General features: G+C 47.8%; 1 protein-coding gene across 3 annotated transcripts in view; it reads left to right on the forward strand.

Annotated features, from left to right (window-relative positions):
- DOCK2 (dedicator of cytokinesis 2) overlaps positions 1–13,497 on the forward strand; it is a 430,360-nt gene that overhangs the window by 282,034 nt on the left and 134,829 nt on the right. The gene's annotated exons all lie outside the window — the stretch shown is intronic.

A 13,497-nucleotide genomic window follows, 5' to 3' on the forward strand; every position in this document is an offset into this window, starting at 1 on the left:
GAGAAGTCAGCGCCTCCTCGTGTCCTACCTACTCTGCAGTGAAATGAAGGTCTTCCTAGGGAGGCAGTGATGAACACAGTAGATGTGGGCAAGTCATCTTTCATCACTGTGTTATTTTGCTTAGAGCTCCAACCACTACATTATGTCTTAAAACTTGTCAAATAGTGCACAGTACGGTGACTGCCTAGGAGAAAAATGGCTTCTCCAAAAAAATATCAAAATCAGACATTCTGGTAGGACATGACATTATAACTCAAAAGTCCTGCAGATAAATAATAATTAGGAATGACATTTACTCCGCAGATTGGGCAGAAAACATTATGTATCAGCTACGTTTTTAAGTGGTTGTAGTTTCATGCCTCTAAACACAACTAATAAAAGGCCAGGCCAATAGCCTTTAGGAGGTTAGCATAGATTTTTGTCTTAAAAGGCGACTTTAAAGATGTATTTTTCTGTTTCTTGAGTTCTTTTTTTTGCAAATAAGAGCAAAATAGTTTCCCAGTTTTGGGAAAACATTACAAAACCACCTGTCTGCCCTTTGAGAGAAAGCAAAATCAATACAAGTTGCGTATTGATTATACACACAGAATTAGTCCTAGAATTAGCACAGACTTTTCTGAGACCCTAGAATGCTGGTGCTGCCATACCTCATTTTATAGAGAAGGGCTTGTCTGTGCTTCTAGAACAGAGCTGGGCTGGGGGGCAGGATGGCAGGTGCCCAAGGAGAGTTCCTTGCCGGCCTCACCCCCAGTGCTGGCCCTGCTCCAGAAATCAGAGGTTGGCTGGTCATTTCAGGGAAGGAAACTGAGGCGACAGCAGGTAAGTGATTCATCAAAGGTCTCACAGCCCATCAATAGCAGACCCAGCTCTAAGAGGGGGAAACAGCCAATTGTGAAGATAATCAAAATGAATAATGACATCTATTCTATCCTGCATCTGTTTCATGGGCGAGGCATGGAAAATCATCAGATCTTTATTGTAAGACTATTGGTTATCGGGCTTCTTTTCTTTATAAATTAGCAGATATTTCAGACACTATTGGAAAGAAGATTCTTAAGGCTGAGCCATTACAGGATTGCGTGCTCCCCAGGGTGCACAAAGCTCCTGGGATGGGGAGGTGGGTGGGGACATCCATTCCGGCCTATATGAGTTTGTTGAACCAAGACTGCATTGTCCCCATGAATAATCTCTGATCAGAGGATAATAATTAAGACGTGGCAATGCCCACTTAGTAAATTAGCTAAATTGGCAAAACTCAATTTAAATAGCAATTTTGTCTCCAGCGATAGAATTATAACAGCACCCTTCACTTAATGAGCTAGACACTTAATAATTCAAACATCCTTAGAGAAAAATCAAACAAAGCCTCTCCGTCATGGGATGGGTTTCCCACCAGCTCGCCTGCCGCTGCTGTGCCGCTGCCCTGCGGATGGGGCACTCAGATGCTCTGTGGGAGAGGCGTGATGTGTGGTGAGCAGAGTAAGTGGCTAGCTGACTTTGCTGACAGACTTCCAGCCAGCTGCCTGGTTTGAATGTGAAGTTTTATTGAAGTCAACCATGCACATTTGTTTATGTATCACCTGTAGCTGCTATCACACCGCAACAGACGGAAGAGCTGAGGAGTGCGTGGAGGGACCTTATGGCCCCAAATCCTACGTATTTTATGATCTGGCCCTTTAAGAGTCAATTGGACAAACTGTGCTGCATCCTAGATTTGGTCTGCGCCCTGGATCTATCATTCCCTGAGTGTGTGGCCTTCCCTGACCTGTGACTTCCTTAAATGTAGAATGGAAATCATACAGAGTCTGCCTTCTGACAATGCAAGAATCAGGGGCGCAGAGCCATGCTTATCTGTATGTGGCACATAGCCAGTGCTCAGTACAGGACTAAGGATACTGATAACAATAATGATGGAAGAAAATTGTGTTGAGTACTCAGTGTGGGCCAGAGGCTGTCCTGAGCACTTTATTTGCATCAACTTACTTAATACTTACAGCAACCCCAGGAGGTAGGTATTATAATTATCGTAGTTTTGCAACTAGAGAAAGAGTCTTTATCATTCCCTTATCCTTTGTTCTAAACTCAATTATATTCATCTTCTTTGTGTAATACTTCTGCCCAGTTGCATCTCCTCCAGTGGGTGGAAACTGCCCAAGGGCGAAATTCTGATTTGCCTCATTATGCCCAGGACCCTGCAGGCATCAGGAGAGGCAACCACCCCACTCTCGGTCACTAACCACAATGAAATCAAATGTTCCTTCACTCCTGTAAATAGTAGATCTGTCCATTCTGCCATCCCATTCTTAGTTCTTTGCTCTTATACCTTCTCATGCCTTTGGTGGTACAATGGAGGGAGGGCATCCCCTGGACTTCACCTCCAAGTGTAGCAAGACAAAGAGTAAACACTCAGCAGGTGAAAATCCTGAGATCCTGGGAGCCAAGAAGTTTTGAAACAACCACACGGTCATTTGTCCATCTAACATTCACTGTGCACTGGCCATGCGGGTTTTGCCTGCAGGACACAGTGCTCCCAGCTCCTCTACAGCTTATGGCCTAGTTGAGAAATGTTTGCCGTAGATTCCAGACACCTACCACCCTAAGCAAGTCTCTTTGTTTATTTTTTTCTCTTTTTTGCAGAAAAATAAATGTGTTCTTTCTGGGACCTCCATGTCCAAATATTTGTTTTCATATAAAATTAGATGTTTAAAGTTCTTATAAGGACCTTACCTCTCTATTAGTATCTGTGAAGGGCATAAGAGAATGGGTCCAGTCACCCTCTAATTTGCTCCTTTTGTATATCACTTGTGGCATAGGCACCTGGCTCATTTATAACCTCACCACAAACCTGTAGGATAGAGACAGTCTTTTCCCAATTTATGGTTGGGAAAGCAGAGGCTCTGAGCATTGAAGTGACTTGCTTGATGCTATCTGGCTATGAAATGTCAAAGTTATCCTTTATTTTCTACATGTAAACTCTATATTCCACATTTCCCTTGGAGTTTTCTATTTTTTAAAATTTTTATTTGTTTACTTGGCATGCTGAGAGAGAGCTCACTGGCTCATTCTCTAATGCCTACAAAAGCTAGGGCTGGGCCAGAACAAAATAAGGAGCCAAGAACTCACTCCAGGTCTCCTGTGTGTATGGCTCAACTGCTTGAGCCATGGCCTCTTCTCCCAGTATCTGCATTGGCAGGAAGCTGGAGTCAGGAGCTAGAGTTAAGAATTGAAACCAGGTATTCACCAATGGGGGACAGAAGCATGGGAACCCACCCTGGGGTTTTCTAACTGTGTTCTTCAGAGTCCAGGGGATGACTATGGGGGGAAGGGGTATATTAAGTGGGTCCCAGAATCCCCAGCCCTTCACTGGAGCAACCCTGTTCCATTGTTTTCCTGAGCAGTGTTCTATTGACTGTTAGCAACAGATCTGTGGTTTTAAAACGGAAATGAAAAGGATGTTGGGAAGAAGGTGGCCCTTTATGGAGTGCCCACTCTATGCCAAACACTATCCCAGTGATTCTCAATTGGGGGCTGTTTCATCCCCCCCACCAGTGGACATTAGCAAAGTCTGGGACCATTTTTGGTTATCTCATCTTGGAGTTGCTTCTGGTGTCCAGTAGGAGGAGCAGTGCCTGCTGCTGCACAAGACAACTCCCGGCCCTAACAGAGTGCCAGTAGTGCTAGCATTGAGAAACCCTGCTTCCAGGTGAAGTGTTGGTCCTTCAGAAGTGAGCACCAACAGAGAGCGTGCCCTCCTGGAGATGGCTTGGCGGGTGAAGGCAAGTTCATTGAGTCAGCCACCCCTGAGTCTTCAATCTCACAAATGAAAGAGAGTAGATGATAAGGAACCCTTGCTGGGGAGGGGGCAGAGGAGGCTGAGGGCTGTGGAATGCAGGGGTACAAAGAAATGTCCTAGGCACAGGTGCCACGGGCACCTGTGGAGTGTGGGCAAGTGACTGTACTAGAGCATGCAACAGGTGAGCTGTGTGGTGAGGAAAGGAAGAAGAATCTAGATGTGGCAGAACCTTGGCCATCCTCAGGGTTCTGGACTTTATTCTAAGCTGTGGGAGCCATCGAAGGGTTTTCAGCAGGGCATGGCATGACTCAGATTGGGAAAGAAAACAATCTAGAGGGGGCACACATGGCCACAGGAAGGAGGCAGGCATTTGCATAGCAGAAGCTTTCTTGGAGTGAGTGTGTGTGTGTGGGATGGGCTGGTTCTTTCTCCCCTACTTCCTGAATGGGGACATCTCCCCGGGCTGCAGATTTCACTTTGGGCTGAATTGCAGGGTCTCTGTGCAGCAGGAACTCTGTCACCTGTAAATGTCAAATCCCCCATCCCTTTTTCCAATTTAAAAATATGCACATTCAAAAATAAAGCTCCCCCGTACCATGTGGGCTTCACATCTGTTCTGCAGTTGCAAAATCACAATTCCACTGCCACCGTGAGTGTGATGAGCTGAGGCAGTTCAACATGAGAGGATGCAGGCCTGTCTCTAATTTCTTTCTTCTTTATTGACCTTTTCCGAGGTGTCAGAAAGCAGATTCTCTCATTAAGATCTTGACACCTGAGAAAGTCTGCAGTATATCTTATTTATGGCGAAGTGTGTATGGGTGATGGAGAAGGCAGTTAAAAAATCAACTGTCAAGGCAAGAAAAATATCTTCCACTCTTTATTCTCTCTCCCCAGTGACTTTTGGCTACTCTGAATCATCAAGTGCATCCAGGCCTCTCCCATGGTCTAATTAACGTAGAGGCAGACTGAGTAGGAGGGGGAGATAACTGAAAACACCCAGTAACATGGGTCTGTGGAGCTGGCACAATGCATTTCTGATTAGCAATGGTTCACGCACTCGTCCATGAACTACACAGATGTTCAAGTGGGATGTCTTGAGGTATTGAGAGATTATCATAAATTTGAACTCGTTTGCAAGCATCTATTTCCATATTTTACAGAAAACTGTAATTTTCCCTCCCAACTTCCCTCTGCTGAGGAGGAAGAGTTTTTCACCAAGATGACACTGGCTCCATTGGCGGTAGCTTTTCTGAGATGTGGGTTCGAGGCAGCTGAGACTGGGCCTTACTCCTGTGAGCAACACGGCGAGACAGAGGATGCAGTTTCTGCCTCCCCGCTGGGAGAGACCCCATGCACTCAGAAAGCAGTTAAAGCACCACCCAGCCTCCTAGAAGGTCTACTGTCTGGTACACGGATCTCTCATGCTGCCAGGCCCTGGTGTGAATGCCTCTGTTGTCACTGACCACTGCACACTCTCCCTATAAGCACACACCACAAGTCTGCTTACTCAGCTGAAATGATACCCATCCTTTCACAATATCGCTAGCATGAAATGCGAGACCAAAAGTAAAATATGTGGTAAACTGCATGCATACAACAAACATGGCTGATGATACCTGTAGCTGACAAAGAGGAGTGAGTGGAGGGCTGTCAGGTGCGCTGGGTGAGCCTGCAGGTCTCTGGCACATGCCCCACAGCATCTCTATTCCTGGCCCAGAGGGTAAAGGTGAGTTGCCCCTGTACCCAGACCACGAGTTTCCCTGCTTGCTAACCTATCCGTGCAAAGTCAGGTTTCAGCTTTGGAGAATGCTTCAGGAATGTGAATTGGATGAATTGGCTTTAAAATATTCATCAGTACCTTCCCTGATTTCTTTTGTGGAACAAGTAGAAGCAGTAGTCTGTAGTCTCATTGCCACCATGACATCCAGGCCCCATGGTCAGGACAGTACCCTGGCCCCAAACTTGTGGCCTGAAGGCTGTGAGTTACCGGTATCAGTTTTATAAACATGAGTGTTGGTTGCTAACATTTAGAGGCTAGGGGATTTCACCTTTGGAGACAGATTTATGGCTTCTTTGCAGAAAGCACACAGCTCCACGTTTCTGCATGATGACATTGCGTGTTGCCAAGGAGCAGTGGTTCCCAGGAGACTTGGAATGACTTTGAGTCACCCTCAGCTGCTGGTGCGGCTGTTCTGTTTATCCTCCTGGCCCCGCAGGTGTTCAAGTTTTCAGGCTACAGGCAGTGGTTCCTGAGGTATTGTCCTGGGACCTGCTTGCGAGGCATCACCTGGGAGCTTGTCAGAAATGCACATTACCAGGCCCACCACGACTTCCTGAATGGGGACATCTGAGGGCAGGGCCTGAGGACTGAGCCCTCCCAGTGATCCTGATGCTCCTTACATTTGAGAAACCTTGCCCTAGGATAAGGGACAAGAGCTGGGAGGTGAAGAGAACTGGTTCCAATGCCATCTCTGCCACTTCACTCTCTGTGAACATTTAGAAAAGTCACTCTCCTTATTGAGGGCCCATTTACCTTCTCTATGAAGTGAGAAGGTCGGGCTAATTGGTTTCCAGGGGCATTCTGGAAACCTTAGCACGGTGTGATTCTATAATTTCTCAGGTCTGTGAACTCATAATTAGCATTTAGAAAGCCCTCTCCGAGTGCCTGCACCCAGCTCAGCACTTTACCTGGATGACGTCCTTTAATAATGGCTGGGCCCATAGTTCCCTTGGAGAGCCCATTTAACAGCAAGGCAAAATGAGGTGCAGAGTGTGGAGAAGGCACACCGAAGTCCCTGCCTCCCAAGGCCCTGATTCTCTGCAAGCCAGAGAACTGCTCAGCCCTCCTCACCCTGATCTCTTCCTGGATCTGCCCATGTGCACAGGTGTCAGAGAGGCACTGCCTGTGGTGCCACGTGGCCCGGGACACCTCGGAACAAAGCTGGCAGATCCTTCACGACGCAGCAAGGATTGTCCCTTATGAATGGTGTGACCTTGGCAGAGCATTTTCTGACTCTTAGCCTTGGTTTTTCTGCCTGTAAAATGGGGACACTGGTACCTGCTTAACAACAGATGGGAAGATTCTCTGATCTTCAATCTTCCTAGGTATTATTTTTTAACGAGGAAGGTACTGTTAGTCCCATTTCAAAGGTGAAAAATCCCAGGCTCAGAGAAATGAAGTGGGTTGTCCAAGGGCTGCTGCTAATAATTGGCTGGTTGCATCTGCAGGTTGCATCAGCCTGCTTACACAGGCACTAAGAAGGGATGCTGGATGTGTTCCTACCACTTAAAAATCATTCATCCTCCCAGCCTGCAGAATTCTTCCTGCTGGATCTCTCAGTGCAAGCCTCTCCTCCAACAGGCTCCACCTCTGGTTTTTGCTTGTTATTTTGCTTTGTCCGTGATCTTAGTCCCTTGTGCAGCCTGATTTTTTTCCTGGCTTTGGGCCCCAAGACTTCTTGTTGTTTGCATAAGAATCACCCAAGGTATCCATGTGGTTCTTTTCCCTAAAAGTAAACATCCTCCACCCTGCTGGCTCCAGGAAGCCACAGGAGGCTGGCCAGGCAGGCTCCAGCCCTGGAATAGCACCCTGATATCACCCCCTTTATTCCCTGCTGCCCCGAATCCATTAACAGAACCAAAGCTGGGCTTCCCCAAGAGGACCTGGTTCACGCCAACAGGCCATCTCAGCAACAATGACTGTGAGGAAGTCATTTTGCCCCAGAAGGAAGAGGAGACCCACACTTCTGGTCACTTACACAGACCATGTCTCCAGCCCCACCAGATCATTCTGGAAGGCCAGAGCCCTCCTCATCCAGCACAACCTGCAGTATCAGGAGGCAGGCATCCAAGAGAGGTGTTTACTAGCACCTCTCATCAGGTGATTGAGAGTCCCAGATGGCTCTCCAAGGATCTGAACTTATCATTAGTCCATCTTCACATTTGGAGAAAAGGGCAGCTGAGTTTTGGAAACTGGCCTTTAGCACAGTTCCTGTGTTGGGCACCAGGTGGGCAGAATTCCAGAAACACACCACAAAGAACTGGGCACGCCAACGGAGTCCTGTGTTCCCTTCTTCATTTCACCTATGGCTGAGGACTCACCATGAACCAGACACCATTTCAAGGAGTAAGATGGGCTGGTTCCTGTTCTCCTGGAGCTACATCACAATGGGGAGGAGAGAGGCAATAAAGGAACCAGCCACATAGGAGAAGTAATTTCACACAGTGATAGGTGATCTGACAGTCATACAACAGGAGCTTGTCATTGCCAATGACCTGGGTTTCAAAGAGGCTAAGTGAGACTGAGTGGGCAGGAGAAAGCTCCCAATGGGGAGAACATTTCTCCTGGAGTTGAATGTCAGTGCGGAGCCAGTTATTTGAAGATCTGGGGGCATGGTGTTCTAGGCAGAGGGAACAGCATAGGCAAAGGCCCCACAGTTGGGAAGTTTTATAATGCTGGAGAGACGAAATGAAGGCCAGAGGTGCTGCAGAGAGGCAGTGAGTACACAGATGTTGGAGAGAGTTTATAGTGCACCTGACACTGTTCTAAATGCCTTACCTGCACCCCACATTTATCCTCACTTGTGGGGAGCAGCCCGGACTAGACTAAGTTACTGGAATTAAGACTTATTCTATGCATCTGCTCTCCCACAATATGGCGCTGGGAGAGAAGTAAACAGCTTCCGCACAGCTGCCTCCAGTTCAACCAATAAACTGTAGGACTTGCTCCTGATTGGAGAGCAGCGTACTCGGTGTGTGGGCAGCCGAGTTAGGATTGGCGGAGGAGGACTATAAAGGAGGAGAGAGACGGCATGCACCAGGGAACATCTAAGGGGAACATCTAGCTGAAGGAACACCCGTGCAGCCCCCGAGAGACCCGGCCGGCGGTGTGCCGCTCGCCTGCGGAAGTGGGGAATGTGGCCAGGGGGAACTGCCCTTCCACGGAGGTGGAAGGGATAGTGGCCAACCCGGGAAGAACCAGCAGCAAACCCGGGGAGGGCCGAGCAGACGAAAGAACAGCGCAGGGTCCAGTGTCGTTCCTCCATGAAGAGGGGGAGCGACACTCACTCAGCACTGTGAGCCCCTGTTATTGGTTTGGAGGCTGGAGTTCAGAGAGATTCCCTTCCAAGGTCACATCTCTATTGAATGCTAAACCATGATTTGAACCTGAGCAGTCTAACAGTAGAACCCATACTTTTAGCTAGCATATTGTACAGTCACCGTGAACTTACTTGAATGTATTCACACACCAGGCCAAGATTAGGAAGAAGAGCTGAGTCTTGGAAGAGGCTGGAACATTTTCCAAGGGGAATTAGGAGCAAACTGGCATCCATTGACAGTCCCAGGCTGAGTGCCAGGCACCAGGCTGTGTGTTTCCCATCCGTTGTCCTCATGCTAACGCTGAGTTAGCGTTCACTGGTCCCTTTCTACAGCAGTGAACGCAGAGACTCAGAGAGGTAAATGTCCGGTTCAAAGCCAGGCGACTCACAGGAGATTGTCCCCCGTCAGCTGCCTGGGCTTTCTGGGTCCCCCACTCAAGCCACTTCCTTTGTGCTCCATATTCATTTTCCTCTCATCCTCTAGGCAGGAGGATGAGTATCCCAGTGCTGATGAAATCGTCACCATAAGTGCATTTGTTTTAGGGGGGCAAAAACAGCTGGCTGTCAACGTGCATGCATTGTTCTTCAAATTGTCTGTTATCTGGAGAAGAGCAACAGCCCTGGATCCTTCACTGTCGTGGTGCCTGCTGGGCAAGCAGGAGCACACAGGCTTCCCATAAATAAAAGATAAATGCTACACCATGCCACATGGCACCTTCTCCAAAGCTTTACCTGCGAGTCTCTGCAATTGCCAGAAACAAGGTCAGGAACTGCCATTCTCACTCCATTTGGGATTTACGTCCTGGAGCTGAGCCCACCTTGGGGAGACCTAGAGGACCTCTCCTGGGAGGCACCAAGGGAGGCAGCAGCCGCCATTGAACACACACCCTCCTTGCTTCCTGCTTTAAAAATTTTAAGTGTGAGCCAGTGCCATGGCTCAGTTGGCTAATCCTCTGCCTGCAGCACCGGCACCCTAGGTTCTAGTCCCAGTTGGGGTGCCAGGAACTAGTCCTGGTTGCTCCTCTTCCAGTCCAGCTCTCTGCTGGACCTGGGAGTGCAGCAGAAGATGGCCCGAGTGCTTGGGTCCCTGCACCCACATGGGAGACCAGGAGGAAGCACCTGTCTTCTGGCTTCGGATCGGCACAGTGCGCCGGCCATGGCGGCCATTAGGGGAGTGAACCAACGGAAGGAAGACCTTTTTCTGTCTCTCTCTCACTGTCTATAACTCTCTCTGTGTCTCTCTCTCTCATTGTCTAACTGTGTATATCCCATCAGGCAGCTTCTCTGGTTCATTCCTTTTACAGAGTCTTTGCTGTATATGGCTGGGTTCCCTGAACACGGAGGGAATGGTACAGATGGAGTCCTGCTCCCGTAGAGCTGAAATTTGGTGGGGGGTATGGAGGATTTCAAAACCTTTTTAAAAGAAGGGTAAAGAAACATGTCCATAAATTAATTTCAAATAATGATAAAGACTATGAAGAAGATAAAGCAGGGAGAAGACACAGGGAGTTAGAGCAGAGCAGGGATATGATTATTTGTGTTTCTCTCCGATTTTTCATAACCAGAGATTCTGCCTCTCCCATCTATCTCTATCTCTGTGTCTATCATCTAGCTACACACATGGATAGATACACATGCATTTATGTCATCTTTGTAGGCGTGGCTCTCTCCCTGCCTCCTTCCCTTCTCCCCTACCTTGTTCCTTCCCTCCACAGATGATTTTCACACCCAGGCTGAGACCCTCTGGGTGGTTTGTCTCTTTCTGTTTCTATTGATGAAGAACAGAGCCTCAGGGACCGGCACCTGGTGATTCCTCCTTAGTACTGAACACACCAGCAGGTACAGCAAGCGTTCGTCAAATTACCAAATTAAAAAATTCCCCATACTAGTTGTATATGCATCCAGTAACTAAGGTATAAGAGAAGTTGCTGCATGCCCCATCCCCTTATCTTAAAATAGCTGTTTTTGAAAGTGGAGGATTGTTAGTAGGTGGAAAACAGAGAGCTGTGTCATGAGATGTGAAGATAAAGGGACATAGCCCTATATTCGAGTTTTGAGTTTCAATGGCAACTTTTTGAATATTCCAAAAGTCCAAGGCTGTTCGCTTCATGAGTCAGTTCCCAGGTTATTAATTTGACCTCAGAAACTTTTGCTGAGGGACCGGTGCTGTGGGTGCAGCAGGTTAAGCCAATTCTTGCAACACTGGCATCCCATATGGGTGCTGGTTCAAGTCCTGGCTACTCCATTTCCAATCAAGCTTCCTGCTATTGCACCTGGGAAAGCAGCAGAAGAAGGCACCCACATTGGAGACCTGGATGAAGCTCTTAGTTTGGGCCTGGCCCAGCCCTAGCTGATACGACCATTTGAGGAGTGAACTGGGAGATGGAAGAGATCTCTCTGTGAGTGTGTCTCTCTTCCCCCTCTCTCCCTCTCTCTCCCTTCTGTCTCTTTTTTTCCCTCTCTCCCTCTCTCCTTTTCTTTCCCCTCTCTCCCTCTCTCTCTAGCTCAGCCTTTCAAATAAATACATCTTTTAAAAACTTGCTGAACATGTGCTATGTGCAGAGTGCGATGGAATTCACTGAGGAGAACATACCTGCCCTTCTGTTTCACACTTGCTAGGTGGGAGACTATAACTGGGCAGACTCCAGTGTAGGCAGAAGTATAAACACAAGGGACTTCAGGAAGTTCATAGGAAATATGTGTGGTGATGCACTAAATACACCTGGGGTTTCATCCTGTACAACCTCAGCAGTAGGTACTCAGTGATTCTCAAGGCAGCACATGTCATCATTACCATCAAATCATCTTTATGCCCACAAATAAACTAATCTTTTAACTCTATTTTTCCATGAACTTTTTGAAGTGCCCTCTGAGGTGCAAGGGAAGCCTTGTGGTGACCTTGAGAGGTGAGAGCCCATCCCCATTGTCTTGCTGCTGCATACAGGGGGTAGCCTTGGACTTGTGACTCACGGGTCTGTTGGTGCAGAGGAAAGGAGAAGTGGGGAATAGCTTGGAAAGTTGGTGAGATGCAGGAACTCCAGACTGAATTCGGCCTTCATTTGGGACCGCTGGTGATGCGAGCAGAGTGGCTTCTTAATGCTGAAGGTGATGCAGATGCAATGCTGAGATCAGGTTAGAGTTGATTTCTCTGGGCCATGGCTCACAGAGCAAATAACAGGGTCAATGTGATCTTTAAAATAAATTACAGAGATCAAAAGGCACCTGAGAAGGAGAGGTTCTGAGTGTACACAGAGGTGTAATGTGTCAGAGTTCATCTAATTCACGGAGCCCCAGACGCAGGCTATTGCCCTGTCACGTAAGATGTGTTGATCGAAGAGTTTCAGGTCTCAATTTTGAAGTGAGGAATGCAAATAGACTCCTCAACATACATATATGCTCACACCAGTCAGTAACTCTCCCTCAGTGTTCTTTTTAGAGCAAATCCTGGTTTAGATTATCCTCTGGCAGACTTCACTTTCACAAGGGGAGATCAAAGTCATGGTGAAGGAGGGTTTGGGGCCTTAGGGGATCGCAGATGCTCCACACCACGGGATCTGTGCTCTGTGTTCTGAAAGATGCTGCAGTCCATCTTGCAATGTTCTCACTAGATGGTGGTAGCCATTGTCACCCCCTTTCTGTCACGAGATGAGACAGGAAACATCAAAGCACTGTAGTTAAAAGCTTGGATGCTGGAGCCAGACTGTCTGGGTTCAAACTCCAGCTCTGCTCTTCCTGGTTCTATGTCCTTGGGGATGTGATTAGCCTTTCCAAGCCACAATTTTCTCCTGAGGGAGCAAGGTGGACCTACCTCACAGGGTTATGTGAGGATTAAGTGCACTGATACATGCAAAGGGCTTAGGTGGTGTCTGGCATATTCTAAGAGCACAATAAATATTAGTATTATCTCAGCGTAACAGCCTTTTCAGACTTTCAAACAACAGAAGCTTTCAAAGGATAAAGGTGGGTACACAAACAGGAGATTGCCATGCCCCCAGGTTCAAGAGGTTTGTGTTTTGGGTACATGGTCTGGCTCTGTCTGGAGGCAGAGGGCCGTTCACTGTGGGCTGTGCCTGTCTCTTTGGTTTTGGTTCACGCACCCAGATTCCATTGTGGATTTTCCCTGTGACAGGAGGCCTCCGGTGTGCTGTTTTCGCCTGTGAAGAATCTTGTCTAGTGTCGTGTTTATCTGGGGATTTGGTCATTATTCCTCCTAATAGCCACATTTTGTCACGGCATTATTTGATCTCTTATGATTGTGGGAATACCAGGAGCAGACTCCATCCCCAACTCTGTGAAACTAACCGCCAGCCCAGGGAGGCCTTGTCTTTGACCTGGGCTTCAGGGCCCCGAGTCTGCTGGACTGGGTTGGAGGTTACATGCTGTTGGTCAGTGGGGAAATGTGGCCCATGGTGTTTTGACTGACCCTCACAGTGTTGGCCAACTCAAAGATATAAAATTAAAATTGGGAGGGGGAGCTTGTGTTGTGGCATAGCAAGTAAATTTGCCACCTGTGACACTGGCATCCCGTATAAGCTCTGGTTTGAGTCCTGGCTCCTCCACTTCCTATGCAGCTCCCTGTTATGGCTAGGAAAAGCAACAGAAGAT

Source organism: Oryctolagus cuniculus, chromosome 6, assembly GCF_051225735.1.
Source record: "Oryctolagus cuniculus isolate XC-2025 breed Fujian yellow rabbit chromosome 6, ASM5122573v1, whole genome shotgun sequence".
NCBI classification, from domain to species: domain Eukaryota; kingdom Metazoa; phylum Chordata; class Mammalia; order Lagomorpha; family Leporidae; genus Oryctolagus; species Oryctolagus cuniculus.